Consider the following 19,124-nt stretch of genomic DNA (forward strand, 5'->3'; position numbering starts at 1 on the left):
GGAGACCAAGACTAGCCGCAACTATGCTTATAAAATGGCACCCAGCGTCTCTGTCAGGAAGTGAGGGAGAGTATGAGGCAGCTCCAGGGCGGGAAAATCTGAAGTAGATGTCGCCCTGGGCCGGGGAGAGGCTACAGGTCAAGCGCCAGCTGCTCTATGCTGGACTTCCACCACAGGTACTTGCGAGCCTTATTAAATGGGGCGTTAGTATACCCGACCTGTGCTCTATTGCACTGGTGGTCTAGTGGGGTCCCTGCTCGGTGATAGTGTCCACGCCAGCGCCGCTACCTGTCTCCCTAGGTCACGGACGGAACGCGATTTAATGGTGGGTCCTGCCTGTTGGACCCTCTTACCTCTTTCCCGTAACAGCCACACGAACCAGAAGAGCAACTGCGACAGTGTGTCTAAAGCCAAAGCATCTCCGCCGCAAGTACCTGGGAACAGGCCGCGGGAGTCTGCGCCGCCTCTTGGGAGGTGATGGAGCTGAGACCATGACATATAGTGCTGACAGCCCAGTTTTGAATACATTTTCTGTCAGAAAAAAGCTTTTTCAGGGCTGCCCAGTGCAGCCTACCTGTGAAGTGGCTTACTGCTGTAGACACCAACTGAAACTGAGCTCACAGGGGTAAATTTACTAAGATGGGCATTTTATTTAAGATAGGATGTTGCCCATAGCAACCAATTAGATTCCAGGTATTATCTTCTAGGAGGTGCTAGATAAATTAAAGTAGAAACTGATTGGTTGCTATGGGCAACATGTCATCTTAAGTAGAACTACCATTTTAGTAAATTTACCCCACAGTGCCTGGAGGCGGGGTTATAGAGGAGGCCCCAATGCATCCTGGGACAGCCTAAAGCTTTAGCCTGTTGGTGCTGTTGGATCAAGATCCACTCTACACCCCCAATGTTTCCCTGTGGAAACCAATTTAACCTTCTGCAGAAAATTGTTTTATATTATTTAAACAGCATGCCCAGAACCGGATTACTGGCAAGACAGTACAGGCCAGCTTAGGTGATAATTTCCATTCTATATGACCTGTAACACAGGCCCGGCATGTCCCCATCTTCCTGGTCTATCGCGGAACAGTGCATGCAACCATGACCTCCAACCCCGACTGCCGGCAGTCAATAAGAGCATCGGCAAAAGTTACTATGGAAGGGGAGAGGTATGCAGTAGCACCGTCTGTGGAATTGGAGAGTGAGTGCTGAGGGGCCGGAGCAAGAGGAGCAGGAGGGTGACTGCAGCATGTGCGAGGGTGCTGGTGCTGCATAGTCTGGGAGAAGTTACTGTAACTTGAAGTAACTTGATATATGTTTCACTGAAAAAGCCAGCAGTGAGGGTGTGTACTGTATTTACAGTATGTGTTAGCGTTAGTTACCGGGGCTGAGGTGTATGGTGTATTTAATATAGTCACTTGAGAAAGTATTTTGAAGTTATATTGGTATTTTTGGGGGGAGGAGGATGGACATATATGGCATCACCCACTGTCTTCCCACTCACTGCCTCTCACTGTCATGCTCTCCTGTCACCCACTACCTCTTTATCTCCCATTGCCTATCCCCGTTACTCTCTGCCTGTCCCCTGCATTACTATCTCCCCATTACCCTCTCTTTTCTGTCACCCTTTTCCTCTCCAAAGCATCACCCTCTCTTTGTCATACGGGTATGGCATTCCCTTTGAGGCCATGCCTCTTGTTGTGAGGCCACGCTCACTTATACAGGATCACACACGCCTGTGGCATGTGCAAATAACCCCTCTCCCCCATCTGTCATTTTGTTCTAGATCTGCCCCTGGGTGTCCCAATGCTGTTTGTCCCACCTCAATTATCTCAGGCTGTAGTATAATTAATTTTTTTATGTGGGTGGATGCTTGTTTTTATTAGTGATGAGCGGGTTCGGTTTCTCGGAAACCGAACCCCCCCGAACTTCACCCTTTTTACACGGGTCCGAGCCATACTCGGATTCTCCTGTATGGCTCGGGTAACCCGAGCGCGCCCGAACGTCATCATCCCGCTGTCGGATTCTCGCGAGATTCGGATTCTATATAAGCAGCAGCGCGTCGCCGCCATTTTCACTCGTGCATTGGAAATGTTAGGGAGAGGACGTGGCTGGCGTCCTCTCCGTTTATGTTGATGCATTGCAAATATTTTGTGCTTGCTTATTACTTAGTTGTGGGGACTGGGGAGCAGCTGTATATAGGATGAGTACAGTGCAGAGTTTTGCTGACAGTGACCACCAGTAATACGTTGTCTGCCTGAAAAACACTCCATATCTGTACTCAGTGTGCTGCATATATCTGTGCTCACACTGCTTAATTGTGGGGACTGGGGAGCAGCTGTATTATATAGCAGGAGTACAGTGCAGAGTTTTGCTGACAGTGACCACCAGTATACGTTGTCTGCCTGAAAAACACTCCATATCTGTGCTCAGTGTGCTGCTTTATTGTGGGGACTGGGGACCACCAGTATAATATTATATAGGAGGAGTACAGTGCAGAGTTTTGCTGACCAGTGACCACCAGTATATAATATATAGCATTACGGTACAGTAGGCCACTGCTGTACCTACCTCTGTGTCGTCATTAAGTATACTATCCATCTACATTCTATACCTGTGGTGCATTTCAGTTGTGCAGTTTGCTGACACAGTGACCACCAGTATATATAGCAGTACGGTACGGAAGGCCACTGCTGTACCTACCTCTGTGTCGTCATTAAGTATACTATCCATCTACATTCTATACCTGTGGTGCATTTTAGTTTTGCAGTTTGCTGACACAGTGACCACCAGTATACTATATATAGCAGTACGGTACGGAAGGCCACTGCTGTACCTACCTCTGTGTCGTCATTAAGTATACTATCCATCTATATTCTATACCTGTGGTGCATTTTAGTTTTGCAGTTTGCTGACACAGTGACCACCAGTATACTATATATAGCAGTACGGAACGGAAGGCCACTGCTGTACCTACCTCTGTGTCGTCATTAAGTATACTATCCATCTACATTCTATACCTGTGGTGCATTTTAGTTTTGCAGTTTGCTGACACAGTGACCACCAGTATACTATATATAGCAGTACGATACGGAAGGCCACTGCTGTACCTACCTCTATGTCGTCATTAAGTATACTATCCATCTACATTCTATACCTGTGGTGCATTTTAGTTTTGCAGTTTGCTGACACAGTGACCACCAGTATATATAGCATTACGGTACGGTAGGCCACTGCTGTACCTACCTCTGTGTCGTCATTAAGTATACTATCCATCTACATTCTATACCTGTGGTGCATTTTAGTTTTGCAGTTTGCTGACACAGTGACCACCAGTATATATAGCAGTACGGTACGGAAGGCCACTGCTGTACCTACCTCTGTGTCGTCATTAAGTATACTATCCATCTACATTCTATACCTGTGGTGCATTTTAGTTTTGCAGTTTGCTGACACAGTGACCACCAGTATACTATATATAGCAGTACGGTACGGAAGGCCACTGCTGTACCTACCTCTGTGTCGTCATTAAGTATACTATCCATCTACATTCTATGCCTGTGGTGCATTTTAGTTTTGCAGTTTGCTGACACAGTGACCACCAGTATATATAGCAGTACGATACGGAAGGCCACTGCTGTACCTACCTCTGTGTCGTCATTAAGTATACTATCCATCTACATTCTATACCTGTGGTGCATTTTTGTTTTGCAGTTTGCTGACACAGTTACCACCAGTATACTATATATAGCAGTACGGTACGGAAGGCCACTGCTGTACCTACCTCTGTGTCGTCATTAAGTATACTATCCATCTACATTCTATACCTGTGGTGCATTTTAGTTTTGCAGTTTGCTGACACAGTGACCACCAGTATACTATATATTGCAGTACGGTACGGAAGGCCACTGCTGTACCTACCTCTGTGTCATCATTAAGTATACTATCCATCTACATTCTATACCTGTGGTACATTTTAGTTTTGCAGTTTGCTGACACAGTGACCACCAGTGAGTATACTATTTATAGCAGTACGGTACGGAAGGCCACTGCTGTACCTACTTCTGTGTCGTCAAGTATACTATCCATCCATACCTGTGGTGCATTTCAGTTTTGCACAGTTTGCTGACCACCAGTATATAATATATAGCATTACGGTACAGTAGGCCACTGCTCTACCTACTTCTGTGTCGTCAAGTATACTAGCTTAGTCACACAGCGACCTTGGTGCGCCTCTTTTTTTCTTTGCATCATGTGCTGTTTGGGGACAATTTTTTTGAAGTGCCATCCTGCCTGACACTGCAGTGCCACTCCTAGATGGGCCAGGTGTTTGTGTCGGCGACTTGTGTCGCTTAGCTTAGTCACACAGCGACCTTGGTGCGCCTCTTTTTTTCTTTGCATCATGTGCTGTTTGGGGACTATTTTTTTGAAGTGCCATCCTGTCTGACACACTCCTAGATGGGCCAGGTGTTTGTGTCGGCCACTTGTGTCGCTTATCTTAGTCACACAGCGACCTTGGTGCGCCTCTTTTTTTCTTTGCATCATGTGCTGTTTGGGGACAATTTTTTTGAAGTGCCATCCTGCCTGACACTGCAGTGCCACTCCTAGATGGGCCAGGTGTTTGTGTCGGCCACTTGTGTCGCTTAGCTTAGTCACACAGCGACCTTGGTGCGCCTCTTTTTTTCTTTGCATCATGTGCTGTTTGGGGACTATTTTTTTGAAGTGCCATCCTGTATGACACTGCAGTGCCACTCCTAGATGGGCCAGGTGTTTGTGTCGGCCACTTGTGTCGCTTATCTTAGTCACACAGCGACCTCATTGCGCCTCTTTTTTTCTTTGCATCATGTGCTGTTTGGGGACTATTTTTTTGAAGTGCCATCCTGCCTGACACTGCAGTGCCACTCCTAGATGGGCCAGGTGTTTGTGACGGCCACTTGTGTCACTTAGCTTAGTCACACAGCGACCTTGGTGCGTCTCTTTTTTTCTTTGTATCATGTGCTGTTTGGGGACAATTTTTTTGAAGTGCCATCCTGCCTGACACTGCCGTGCCACTCCTAGATGGGCCAGGTGTTTGTGTCGGCCACTTGTGTCGCTTAGCTTAGTCACACAGCGACCTTGGTGCGCCTCTTTTTTTCTTTGCATCATGTGCTGTTTGGGGACTATTTTTTTGAAGTGCCATCCTGTCTGACACTGCAGTGCCACTCCTAGATGGGCCAGGTGTTTGTGTCGGCCACTTGTGTCACTTATCTTAGTCACACAGCGACCTTGGTGCGCCTCTTTTTTTCTTTGCATCATGTGCTGTTTGGGGACTATTTTTTTGAAGTGCCATCCTGTCTGACACTGCAGTGCCACTCCTAGATGGGCCAGGTGTTTGTGTCGGCCACTTGGGTTGCTTAGCTTAGTCACACAGCTACCTCATTGCGCCTCTTTTTTTCTTTGCATCATGTGCTGTTTGGGGACAATTTTTTTGAAGTGCCATCCTGCCTGACACTGCAGTGCCACTCCTAGATGGGCCAGGTGTTTGTGTCGGCCACTTGTGTCGCTTAGCTTAGTCACACAGCGACCTTGGTGCGCCTCTTTTTTTCTTTGTATCATGTGCTGTTTGGGGACTATTTTTTTGAAGTGCCATCCTGTCTGATACTGCAGTGCCACTCCTAGATGGGCCCGGTGTTTGTGTCGGCCACTTGTGTCGCTTATCTTAGTCACACAGCGACCTTGGTGCGCCTCTTTTTTTCTTTGCATCATGTGCTGTTTGGGGACTATTTTTTTGAAGTGCCATCCTGCCTGACACAGCAGTGCCACTCCTAGATGGGCCAGGTGTTTGTGTCGGCCACTTGTGTTGCTTAGCTTAGCCATCCAGCGACCTCGGTGCAAATTTTAGGACTAAAAATAATATTGTGAGGTGTGACGTGTTCAGAATAGACTGGAAATGAGTGGAAATTATGGTTATTGTGGGTAATAATACTATGGGATCAAAATGACCCCCAAATTATATGATTTAAGCTGTTTTTTAGGGTTTTTTGAAAAAAACACCCGAATCCAAAACACACCCGAATCCAACAAAAAAATTTCGGTGAGGTTTTGCCAAAACGCGTCCGAATCCAAAACACGGCCGCGGAACCGAATCCAAAACCAAAACACAAAACCCGAAAAATGTCCGGTGCACATCACTAGTTTTTATTTGTTTTAAATAAAGACCTTATATATTTCTAGACAAGTTTTTTTTCTAATATTTGCATCATTATCATCAACACAGATCTCTGCACCAGAAGTTGAGTATCTGCAATGGTTACTGTCAGTAGCAGATCATGGTATGGGCACACGGTACTTTTGCCCGGGGCGCCACCTTCCGGAGGGCGGCGCCGCTGCCAGATCCGCTACTAATGGTGCCCACCCCTCCACCCGTGCCCATGGCCGGATTAACAATGGGGCGGATGGAGCTGCAGCTCCAGGCCCCCCATTGCAAATAGGCCCACAGGAGTGACAGCAGTGACAGGAATAATCTCTTTCCTGTCACAGACTGCCAGCGCCCATGCTCTCTCCCGTGCATCTCCTCCTCTGGCTCCAGCACTCACCTGAGATCCGTGCAGGCAGTGTGGTAGCCGCCCCTCCCCTCCAGTCTCTCCTTCACTCAGGGCCCTGAGCCTGTCACTTACAGGCCCAAGCTCCGCCCCCAGACTGTACGGGGAGCTGCTGCTGATGCAGGAAGCCTGGTAAGTTTAATGGCTTCTTGTTTAATGGAATCAACAGTGTGTGTGTACAGCATGTGTGGTGTGTGTGTCTACTCCATGTGCGTGTACTGTGTGTGTGTATACTGTGTGTGTACTGTACATTGTGTATACTGTACGTGTACTGTATACAGTATGTGTGTGTACTGTATGTGTGCTGAATGTATGTATACTATATGTGTGTGTGTGTGTGTGTGTGTGTAGTGTGTACTGTGTGTATATATCTATCTATATATGTGTGTGTGTGTGTACTTTGTGGGGGTGTACTGTGTGTGTATACTGTGTGTCTGTATATGTGGGGGGGGTGTACTTTATGTGTGTGTAGTTTGCACTTGTGAGTGTACTGTATGTGGTGGTGTGTGTGAGTGTGTGTGTGTGTGTGTATATATATATATATATATATATATATATAAACACACACACACACACACACACACACACACACACAAACACTGTTCCCCCGTTGCCCTGACGCTGTTCCCCCAGATGTACTCCTTCTCACCTGCCTGCACCGAGGGAGCTGCCAGCACGAGGAGCCTGTCAGCAGGGAGAAGGTAAGTCTCTCTCTCTCTCTCTCTCTCTCTCTCTCAGGGGGACACCGTCTGCCGCAATGTGTAAAAAGGGGACTGCCTGCCGCAATGTGTAAAAAGGGGGCCTGGCTGACGCAATGTGTAAAGAGGGGGCCTGGCTGCCGCAATGTGTAAAGAGGGGTCCTGGCTGCCGCAATGTGTAAAAAGGGGTCCTGGCTGCCGCAATGTGTAAAAAGGGGGCCTGGCTGCCGCAATGTGTAAAAAGGGGGCCTGGCTGCCGCAATGTGTAAAAAGAGGTCCTGGCTGCCGCAATGTGTAAAAAGGGGGACTGGCGGCCGCAATGTGTAAAAAGGGGGACTGGCGGCCGCAATGTGTAAAAAGGGGGACTGGCGGCCGCAATGTGTAAAAAGGGGGACTGGCGGCCGCAATGTGTAAAAAGGAGGACTGGCGGCCGCAATGTGTAAAAAGGAGGTCCGGCTGCCGCAATGTGTAAAAAGGAGGACCGGCTGCCGCAATGTGTAAAAAGGGGGACTGGCTGCCGCAATGTGTAAAAAAGGGGACTGGCTGCCGCAATGTGTAAAAAGGCGGACTGGCTGACGCAATGTGTAAAAAGGGGGCCTGGCTGCCGCAATGTGTAAAAAGGGGGACTGGCTGCTGTAATGTGTAAAAAGGGGGACGCTGTCTGCTGTAATGTATAAAAGGGGCTCTACCTGGTGTAGTGGCGCTACTGTGCAGCGTAGTATGAATTGCTATTATTTTGTGGCCACGCCCCTTCCCCGTGAAGCCACGCACCTATAAATTTGAAGCGCGCCTACGGCGCGCACTGCCCCTATCTTACATGGAGGGGGGGGCCACTGTCGTTTCTTGCACACAGCGCTAAAATGCCTAGTTACGGCACTGCCCCCACATCATTAGTCACACCCCCAGCAGCAGCGCATAATAGGCCCTTTTGAAATTTCAGCTCCAGGCCCATTTGGACCTTAATCTGGCACTGCCCGTGCCGGTACTGCTGTGAGGTGCGCGATGCACCGCACGGCATTGTGGGAGCGGCCTTAGACACTAGGGGTCATGATTGACCTCTAGTGTCTATGCGTTTCTATGGGAGAGACGTCATGACATCAATCCCATAGATCAGAAGAGTGGCGGTCAATACTACTGGGGGCACAAACTGGGGCAATAAAACTGGGGGCACAAACGGGGGCAATACTACTGGGGGCACAAATGGGGGCAGTACTATTGGGGGCACATTGACCACGCCCCCGTTATGAAGCCACACCCCTATTTTTGCCTGGGGCGCCACAAGGGCTAGAACCGGCCCTGGTTACTGTATGCCTATAAGCACTCTATTACTGTATTTGGCATATGTCTTTATGCCCCATTTTGCCCTATTCTGTCCCTTCAGAGGCAAGGATTCGTAAATCTGGCTATACAAAAAGGGGGTCATTCCGAGTTGTTCGCTCATTGCCGATTTTCGCTATAATGCGATTAGCCGCTAACTGCGCATGTGCATGGTACGCAGTGCGCATGCGCTAAGTATTTTTGCTCAAAACTTAGTAGATTTACTAATGTCCGAACGAAGAATTTTCATCGTTGAAGTGATCGGAGTGTGATTGACAGGAAGTGGGTGTTTCTGGGCGGAAACTGACCGTTTTCAGGGAGTGTGCGGAAAAACGCAGGCGTGTCAGGGAAAAACGCGGGAGTGTCTGGAGATTTGCTGACCGAACGCTGGGCGTGTGTGTGACGTCAAACCAGGAACGAAACGGCCTGAGCTGATCGCAATCTGTGAGTAGGTCTGGAGCTACTCAGAAACTGCTAAGAATTTTCTATTCGCAATTCTGCTAATCTTTCGTTCGCAATTCTGCTAAGCTAAGATACACTCCCAGAGGGCGGCGGCTTAGCGTGTGCAATGCTGCTAAAATCTGCTAGCGAGCGAACAACTCGGAATCACCCCCAAAGTGTAGTAATCGATTCAGCGATATGCATTTTTCTTGCACATAAGCAGTATGAAAAGGCATATTTTGCATTTATAAATGGGCCTTACGTTCAAATGTAAATGACATCAGTATGACTTGTATGACTAATATAATATTTCATCAAAAAACCTTTTTTGCTCTTTTAAACATGAGTCTCACAAACCACTAGTTTATCCTTGTATTTTGTACCGCACCAGGTACAAAAAGTGGCCCTAGTTACAGTACATTTATCTACAAACAAAGCCTGTATATAACAAAGGAAATAATCCTTACTTGACACTGGGACTTTTCCAGTTGAATAATCTTGGCAGCCTTGCAGTCATTCACCATTGGCCAATTCTTGTTTTAAATCATGTTCTAGTAAACATAACATGGTATTTTAGTGCTTGGCAACAGTTTAGAAACAAAGATCAAAACAAAACTATAAATTATCAGAGGAATAATCTTGGATTGGACGAAGATGATAAGAAGTGCATGTTTTATTGAAAGCAGACTCACTGTAAAAGTGCAACATTTTTAAATAAACAAAACTTTTTGGTTTTGACAAAATAAAACAGTTCATGGTTTGACAAAATAAAACAGTTCATGAAAAAAAAATCTTAAATGATGAGAAAATACTGTATAAGGGGGATTATTTATGAGTGTCTGGTTTTAAACCCTGGAAGTTAATTTACTAAAGTTTTATTTTGTAATCTGTTCGATTTGCAATTCGATTTTGATTTGATTGCCATTCGATTTTTTTTTACAGAGATTTACTAAAGGCAAAATAGAATGTGAAATTAAACCTCACTCAAAATTTAATATTTTGTCAAACATCTGTTTTCCCATAGTCGAATATATCCTTTCATTTACTAACATTTGATTTTCAAATTCAACTGAAAATTGAATTTCAAATCTCCAACTGAATAGAATAATGAGAGACATTCAATTTGAACTTCTAAACACAATTCTATTGTTTGGAATGTAGGAGGTCATTCCGAGTTGATTGCAGCCAGCAACTTTTAGCTGCTGCTGCTGCGATCAATATACACGCCTATGGGGGAGTGTATTTTAGCTTAGCAGGGCTGCGATCGCTTGTGCAGCCCTGCTAAGCTAAAAAAATTTCAAGCAGAACTTGACCAGCCCTATACCTACTTACCCTGTGCGATGATCCCTGCGATGCTGAAGCTGCTTCTGACGTCAGACATCCGCCCTCCGTTGTTCTGGACACGCCTGCATTTTCCAATCCACTCTTCGAAAATATCCGCCAACGTTGTGGAGACGCTCAGGTCCACCTTCTTCCTGTCAATCTTCTTAGCGGTCCGCTCTGCGACCGCTTTGTTCTATAGATGCAACGTAACCCGGCGACCACTGTCACCGGGCAACGTCGCGCACGCGCACTGTGGCCACCGCGCATGCGCATTCCGCACCCGTTTGCACCACAGCAATAAACCGCTGCGTGCGAACGGGTCGGAATGACCCCCGTAATTGTGATATCTTTAAAAGTTCCCAAAAGTATGCGGGGCAGTCTGGATGCAGGATGCAGGAATAATGGCTTCTCAAGGCTATCCTATGCTGTGCACCTACCTGTGGTATGCAAATCATCACTTGACTGAGAGAACCCAATAGCATCAATCAGAACAACATCAGCAGCTTCATGAAGTACCACGCAACCTATGTAGGCCTATGATCTTTCACTGTCAGATAAGCCTCAATGCTTTGTCTGCTGGTGAGGTCATACAGATGTTCTGCCTCTCACGTTCCAACATCATGATGCTGTATGACCTCATCAAGACTCAACTTGAGCCAGACACTGCAGGGTCACATGATATATCAGGCCTGCTGTGTGCTTTGCATTGTTTTGCTTCTGGCTCCTTTCAGTCAGTTTTCAGGTAGAGTGCTATGTTTTTACCAGCCTACCTTTAGCAGGCACCTGACCCAAGTAATGCGGGCACTGATCCAGAGCCGGATTAACGGGGGGGCTCCGGGGTTAAGTACCCCGGGCCCTCCTGTCAGAAAAGGGCCCCCCTCCACTCGCCGGAGATCAGATCTCTAATCCGATCTGATCAGCGACACTGCACTGCGGGGCATTGCGCTCCCCTCCCCACTGCAGAGCTTACTGAGCGATGGCTCAGTGCAGCGCACGCAGGGGCCTGCCCACCGATTCATCCTCACTGATGATTCTTTTGGGGAAGGAGAGGGACGAGACAGTGTGGAGCGCAGGCAGCTGTGTCAGTAACGTGCAGCTGCCTGCTCATCACACTGACAAAGAGGCTGGCTGGCTGACTGTAGGGGGAGCTGCAGCGTCAGCCCCTCCTAGGCAGTTCCGTGTGAGACCTGCTGACCCGGGTTTGCTGAGTTGTGTCTTCCGGAGCCACTCTGCCTTGGGGAGACAGGTGTGTGTGTCTTGCGGGGGAAGGTGAATGGGGGAGGGGGGGAAGGGGAATGGGGGAGGGGGGATCTTTAATAAATTATGACAGCTTAATTTATTTTGTATGTGTGCTGTGTATGTGGTGTACTGTACTATACTATGTATGCGTGTGTGCAATGCGTATGGTGAGAATATGTGTGTGGGGTGTGCTATGTATATGTATGTGTGTGGGGTGTGCTATGTATTTGTGTGCACTGTATGTGTGGTGTGCTGTGTGTGCAATGTGTATGGTGTACTATGTACGTGTATAGTGTGATATGTGTATGTGCAATGTGTAGTAGTATGGTGTGCTATGTTTGTTTGTGGTATGCAGTGGGCGGGATGTACTAAGGGAAAAATGCGGTAAAACCCCCATTTTCGGGGGTTTTAACGCATTCTGAAATGTACCCTAGACCCACATATTGGTGTGGAGGGTATCGCCATCTTTTTATGGCGATACCCTATAGAAGCCTATGGGCTTCTTTCCGCAATCCACCGCAATCCACCGCCCTCTCTCACCAGTGTCCTGGCAGCCTGCTCCAGGATCCTCACCCGCCTCCGAGCTCCTGCAGCAGCTGGTGAGGGTCCTCCTATTCCTCCTCCCCATCCTCCGGAAGCCGGTGCACTCCGTGCTTCCTGCAGCTGCCCCGCACCTTGCCCCGGCCAAACAGCTGCTTGTAGTGCCGGGGTTCCAGGTGCTGATGGTGGTAGCGACCGGACGCAGGAGCATATGACGGGAGATGGGCGGGTGCCAGCAGGGGGTCTCTGACCGTACTCCATGCTGCAGGAGGTCAGGGTGCGGTGGGTGCTGAGCTGCAGGGCTTCCCCTCGGGACTACCACTGACCGCAGGGCACCCCTGGCATCGCATTGCGATACTAATCACACATGTTAGTACATATGCGATTAGCATCATTGCGATGACCGTCAATGACCCGTGATCAGTGATAGTACATACCGCCCTGTGTGTGCAATATGTGTGTGTGTGTGTGTGTGTGTGTGTGTGTTTATTTGTGCGGTGTGCTGTGTGTACAATGTGTATATATGTGGTGTACTACGTATGTGTGTCTGGGCAGCTAGAAAGCCAGTAAGTATGGTGTGCTTTGTAGCTTTGTATGTGTGTACAATGTGTGTGTGTGTGTGTGTGTGTGTGTGTGTGTGTGTGTGTGTGTGTGTGTGTGTGTGTGTGTGTGTGTGTGTGTGTGTGTGCAATGTATGTGTCTGCTATGTGCATATGTGTGCAACATGAAACCCCCCAGTAAATCCTGAGTTTGCCCCTGCAGCCGCCCAATAGGAGGAAGTCAAGCTGCACCCTCAGGCTGAAAGGAGGAAATTCCCTGGCAGCGTGTGGGGATTAGTGCTGGCGGGGTGCACTACAGAGAAGGAGTGGAATATTCAAGCTCCCACTCTCCTGTTTTTTTTTGAAGTTAGGCTTTAAATTTGAAGTTAGGCACTGAGTTCTGTCTATCTATCTATCTATCTATCTATCTATCTATCTAAAACCTCTAAATGACAGGGAACGGCACTCGCAGGTCTCGCAGAACCTGTGAGTGGCGCTACCTGTCCTTTAGTTCTATTACAGTTTGATGGCACCTGGGCAATTAACCTATGGTAAGGGAGTGCTGGTCAACTTTCCACTGTGTGTGTATATATATATATATATATATATATATATGTTAGTATGTATATATATGTGTGTATGTGTGTGTGTATATATATATGTATGGGATCAGGTCAGGATCCCGGCAGTGCTAGGAACCCCGACCACTGGAAACCCGAACGAGTGTTTGCTGGGCAACCGGAGAAGTAATCCATGGTGGTGGGGGGAAGGAGTTAGGGTCAGGCTGTGGAGAGGTGGCTAGGTTTAGGCTACAGTGAGATTAGGTTTAGTTTAGGCACCCCCGGGGAGGGTTATGGTTAGGCTGCGGGTGGGGTGTGTGTGTGTGTGGGAGGGTGTTTAGGTTTAGGCTGCGTGAAGGGAAGGTTAGGTTTAGGCACCCCCGGGGAGGGTTATGGTTAGGCTGCGGGTGGGGTGTGTGTGTGTGTGGGGGGGTGTTTAGGTTTAGGCTGCGTGAAGGGAAGGTTAGGTTTAGGCACCCCCGGGGAGGGTTATGGTTAGGCTGCGGGTGGGGTGTGTGTGTGTGTGTGTGTGTGGGGGGGGGGTGTTTAGGTTTAGGCTGCGTGAAGGGAAGGTTAGGTTTAGGCACCCCCGGGGAGGGTTATGGTTAGGCTGCGGGTGGGGTGTGTGTGTGTGTGTGGGGGGGGGGGGGGGGTGTTTAGGTTTAGGCTGCGTGAAGGGAAGGTTAGGTTTAGGCACACCCGGGGAGGGTTATGGTTAGGCTGCAGAGGTGGGGGAGGGTTAGCGGGGCATTGTGGAAAGGTAAGTATACTTACCTTGCCCCTGTCAGGATTTTCATCATTTGGATACCGCCGGCGTATCAGACCAACCCATATGTATGTATGTATGTATGTGTGTGTATGGGTATATATGTGTGTGTATGTATATATGAAATAGGTAATTAACCCAAACTACCCGATACTCCCCTTAGTTCAAATGATACAGAGTGTATATATATATATGTATATATATATATATATATATATATAATAATTTTACATTTACACCTTAGGGCCTCCCTGTCTTTAGTACCCCGGGCCCCCTGATGCCTTAATCCAGCTCTGCACTGATCCCCTTGTGCAACACCTACATCTGCTTTCCCAGCCAGGAGTCGCAGTGGCATGAACTTAAGGTATCTTTCTATAGTTTCTCAGGCATGCATAATGTTATGGGAGCTATATATTGCACATGCATTGGGTTGAGACCACCCAGGAATACTGTACATTTCTATATCAGCAGACATCATGCATATTCCATGAATATGCAGATGGTCTGTGATGCAAAACTAAAAATCATGATTGTTGTGACTATCCTGGTTCGTGTCATGATGCCCACATCCTCAGCAATTCATCCCTCTCTGCAAAATGTGAGGTAGGCCAAATGCCAGAGGGATAGTTGTTGGGTAAGTTACCTGTATATGTTAATTAAACAGCTAATAATACATGTTACTATATTGTTCCATTTTTCCCCCCCAACAGGTGATTCAGGCTTTGGCTGTTTCTCCTGACTTCTGACTCCATTGTCAGATCTGCAAACTCCTGCTAAGCAAATATACTGAGGCACATATAGCACCTGATCTATGACAGAATGCACCTTTGGGATATTAAAAACAATGGCCCTCATTCCGAGTCGTTCGCTCGTTCTTTTTTTTCGCATCGCAGTGAAAATCAGCTTAGAGCGCATGCGCAATGTTCGCACTGCGACTGCGCTAAGTAATTCTGCTATGAAGAAAGGATTTTTACTCACGGCTTTTTGTTCGCACCGGCGAACGTAGTGTGATTGACAGGAAATGGGTGTTACTGGGCGGAAACACGGCGTTTTATGGGCGTGTGGCTGAAAACGCTACCGTTTCCGGAAAAAACGCAGGAGTGGCCGGAGAAACGGGGGAGTGTCTGGGCGAACGCTGGGAGTGTTTGTGACGTCAAACCAGGAACGACAAGCACTGAACTGATCGCACAGGCAGAGTAAGTCTGGAGCTACTCTAAAACTGCTAAGTTTTTTTTGTTCGCAATATTGCGTAAACTTCGTTCGCACTTTTAAGATGCTAAGATACACTCCCAGTAGGCGTAGACTAAGCGTGTGTAACTCTGCTAAATTCGCCTTGCGACCGATCAACTCGGAATGAGGGCCAATGTTCAGGTGTATTGATAGATCAGGAGGCATATTATTATATCATCCAGCAAAAGTGTCTGATATTTTCTCTGCTGGTGTCTATTGCATAATTGCGCATTAGATCAACCACTCCCCCCAGATTATGCAATAGAGCAGGCAGAGATTTTATTAACAACAACTGACTATGTCTGCACAGAACATGGAAGGCAAATTAGGGCTACACTTATTGCCCATTATTTCAGTTGTAAGTATTTGTTTTTGTAATTTAAATACAACAAATTTAGATTCTTCAGTTTGGTGTTCATGTATAAATCAGTGTAAATAGAGAAGGATTTGTAATTCTCTAATTTTGTATGGGCCAAAAATAACCACAAATAATATGTTTATCTAAAATGAAACAACTAACAGAACTTTTAGATTGTAAGCTCGCAAGAGCAGGGCCTTCTAACATAGTAACATAGTAATACCCCTTTTCCACCTGAGTACCGTATTCGATCCGGGATGTTTAACCCGACTACAACCCGTGTCGGCTCCCCCGTTTCCACTGCACTTCGACACGGGTTATTCCCGTGTCGGATCTGTTTCCAACTAACCTGGGTAAGCTCTGTAAAAGCCTATTGATGTCATTACAAATGGACTTTTTACTGTCTCATCAAGATGATGTCATCAGAAGGACCAAAAGGGAGGGGTGGGGCCTGCTCACAGCATTGCAGCAATGGACGCCGGTGCAGTAGCTGTGTCTAGCATGGAGTCGCAGACTTTTTGCAGTTTACTGCTGCTTATTTCTGCTACAGACAGCTTGATGCAGCTTCTCACCTTGTGCTACCTACTGCTGAGCTGGAGAAGGAGGGTTCAATTCTTTACAGAGAGGGCCACCTATCGACGCAAATATTTGAAAAGGAGGAGAGCGCTTATATCATCCACTGTTATTTCTCTCATAACAATGAACTCTACACCAAGCAGAAGAATGTGGGTGAGAGATCGCAGACATGGAGAAGCATTCATGCAGACCATTCTAGCATATCAGGAGGAGCAGTGGATGGAAAACTTCAGGATGTCTCGCGTTACATTCGAGTATGTTTTGGAACTACTGTCCCCTGCAATAACCATGCAGACCACCAGGTTCCGGAAGCCCATTGAGCAGGCCAGGAGATTAGCGATTGCTCTCTGGTGGTATGCTACCCCTGGAGAGTATCGCACAGTTTCCAGGTTATTTGGAGTAGGGATTGGCATGGTCTGCAAGATTGTCTACCAGGTCACGCGGGCATTGCTGGATACCATGTACCATCGCTTTATTTCCTTGCCACAAGGACAGCGGCTAGATGTGACTATAAAAGGATTTAAGAAGCATGGCTACCACAGTGTGCTGGTGCCATAGATGGGACCCACATCCCCATCATCACCCAGTGACAACCCAGCAGACTATTACAATCGCAAGGGTTGGCATTCCATTGTTCTGCAAGCTGTAGTGGACCACAAATACTGGTAAGCACTGTTTCACTAATGTGTTTGAAATAGGCTTGGGCTGTTTTATGATAATGCATAAACTGTAATTTACCTTTATATTTAGTTTCACAGATGTCTTCATAGGGTGGCCCGGATGGTCACATGATGCAAGGGTTCTCGCCAACTCCGATCTTTACGGTATTGCTGAGGACAAGCTTGGTGGATGGCTTTTCCCTCGAGAGGTAAGATTATTTACTACTTAAACTAATGTTCGCCCATTAACCAATAGTCAAGTTTTACCCCTGTAATAATATTAATGTTTTATTAACAGAAATCGGTGATCGTACATGGTGTGGACATCCCGGTCCACCTAATTGGTGATGCAGCATACCCATTACAGCGCTGGCTAATGAAGGGCTACACCCAGCATGTTCACTTATCTCCCGAACAGACATCATATACCCATGCCCTAAGTTCGGCCCGTATGGCAGTGGAGAATGCGTTTGGGCATTTAAAAGGACGCTGGCACTGCCTCATGAAGATGAATGATGTGGACTTGAAAATAATGCCAGATATAGTAGCAGCCTGCTGCATTCTCCATAATATATGTGAGATTCAAAATTAAAACTTTCTCTCTGTGTGGAATGTACATGATCATGGGGCGGGGGTCACTGTACATGATGCACCAGGCTTGGTGGGGGGGCATGACGCTGCCAGCGAGTGCATAAGGGCCACCATTGCAGCTCATTTTCAAACAATGTTGCAGTAGATAGAGAAGACAGACAAGTTTTTGTGTGCAAACATTTTTCATTTATTTTGTTTTTCAGTTATAAAAATTTTGTTCAAAAGTTATGTTATGTTTTCTTTTAAACAGTTGGCACATATTTTCTGAGGTAACAATATAAAATATTTAAGTGCAAACATGACACTCTGTAAAATTCCACATAACGCAAGGGGTCTTCAACATGTGTCCCTCCAGCTGTTGTGGAACTACATGTACCAGCATGTCTTGCTATGTATTTCCACAACAGCTAGAGGGCCACGTGGTGAAGAAACCTGCCCTGAGGTAACAATATAAAAGGTAGCCCCAATATCTGGATCCCACTGCTCATTTTCTGAGGTAACAATATAAAATTATAAAAGTTTAAAGTGCCAACAGGGCACTCTGTAAAATAAAAATAATGTTTGGATTTGTAGATATCAGGGTTGAGGAAACAGTGCAAACAGAACCTTAAAACACAAACATTGTTTTATCACCGCTGCTCTAAGGCAGTTGTCTATATACCCGATATTCTGAGGATTGCAGGATTTGTGTTGGGGGATTTGAGGGAGGCTCATAGTTGTATGGACCATATGGGTGCTGTGGGTAGGCTGTGTCTTGCTGTTGTGTTTGTGTGGTATTCCCTATGGTACGTGCAAACGTGTGTTCAAAAAATGTCATCTGCCTATCATGCATGGTCATTAACTGCGTCATAAAAGTTTGATGCATTTCCTTTTCTGACGCAAGAAATCTCTCAAGCCGTGCATCTTCCTGGGCATTGAGCTCACTATCCGCCTCATGCAGATGATCCACGATAATGGACATCATTGCTCTGACCGTTTGTTCTGTTTTGTTTAGTTCCTTTTTCCACTGTGGAATGTTGTAGACTGTGAAGGGGTAGCATATACGTGTTTGTAGCCTTCTCCCACCTGCACACTAGCTATACTCTGCAACATTACCATGATTCTATTAACAAATAGCAATGGTAGCATATACGTGTTTGTAGCCTTCTCCCACCTGCACACTAGCTATACTCTGCAACATTACCATGATTCTATTAACAAATAGCAGTGGTAGCATATACGTGTTTGTAGCCTTCTCCCACCTGCACACTAGCTATACTCTGCAACATTACCATGATTCTATTAACAAATAGCAGTGGTAGCATATACGTGTTTGTGGCCTTCTCCCACCTGCACACTAGCTATACTATGCAACATTACCATGATTCTATTAACAAATAGCAGTGGTAGCATATACGTGTTTGTGGCCTTTTCCCACCTGCACACTAGCTATACTCTGCAACATTACCATGATTCTATTAACAAATAGCAGTGGTAGCATATACGTGTTTGTGGCCTTTTCCCACCTGCACACTAGCTATACTCTGCAACATTACCATGATTCTATTAACAAATAGCAGTGGTAGCATATATGTGTTTGTGGCCTTCTTCCACCTGCACACTAGCTATACTCTGCAACATTACCATGCCTTTACATAGATTCTGTATAGGGACTGCTGCAACTGTATTTGTAATGGTAATACTTACTATTTGAGCGCAAAGTCATGGTC

This window comes from Pseudophryne corroboree, chromosome 6, assembly GCF_028390025.1.
Source record: "Pseudophryne corroboree isolate aPseCor3 chromosome 6, aPseCor3.hap2, whole genome shotgun sequence".
Lineage (NCBI taxonomy): Eukaryota > Metazoa > Chordata > Amphibia > Anura > Myobatrachidae > Pseudophryne > Pseudophryne corroboree.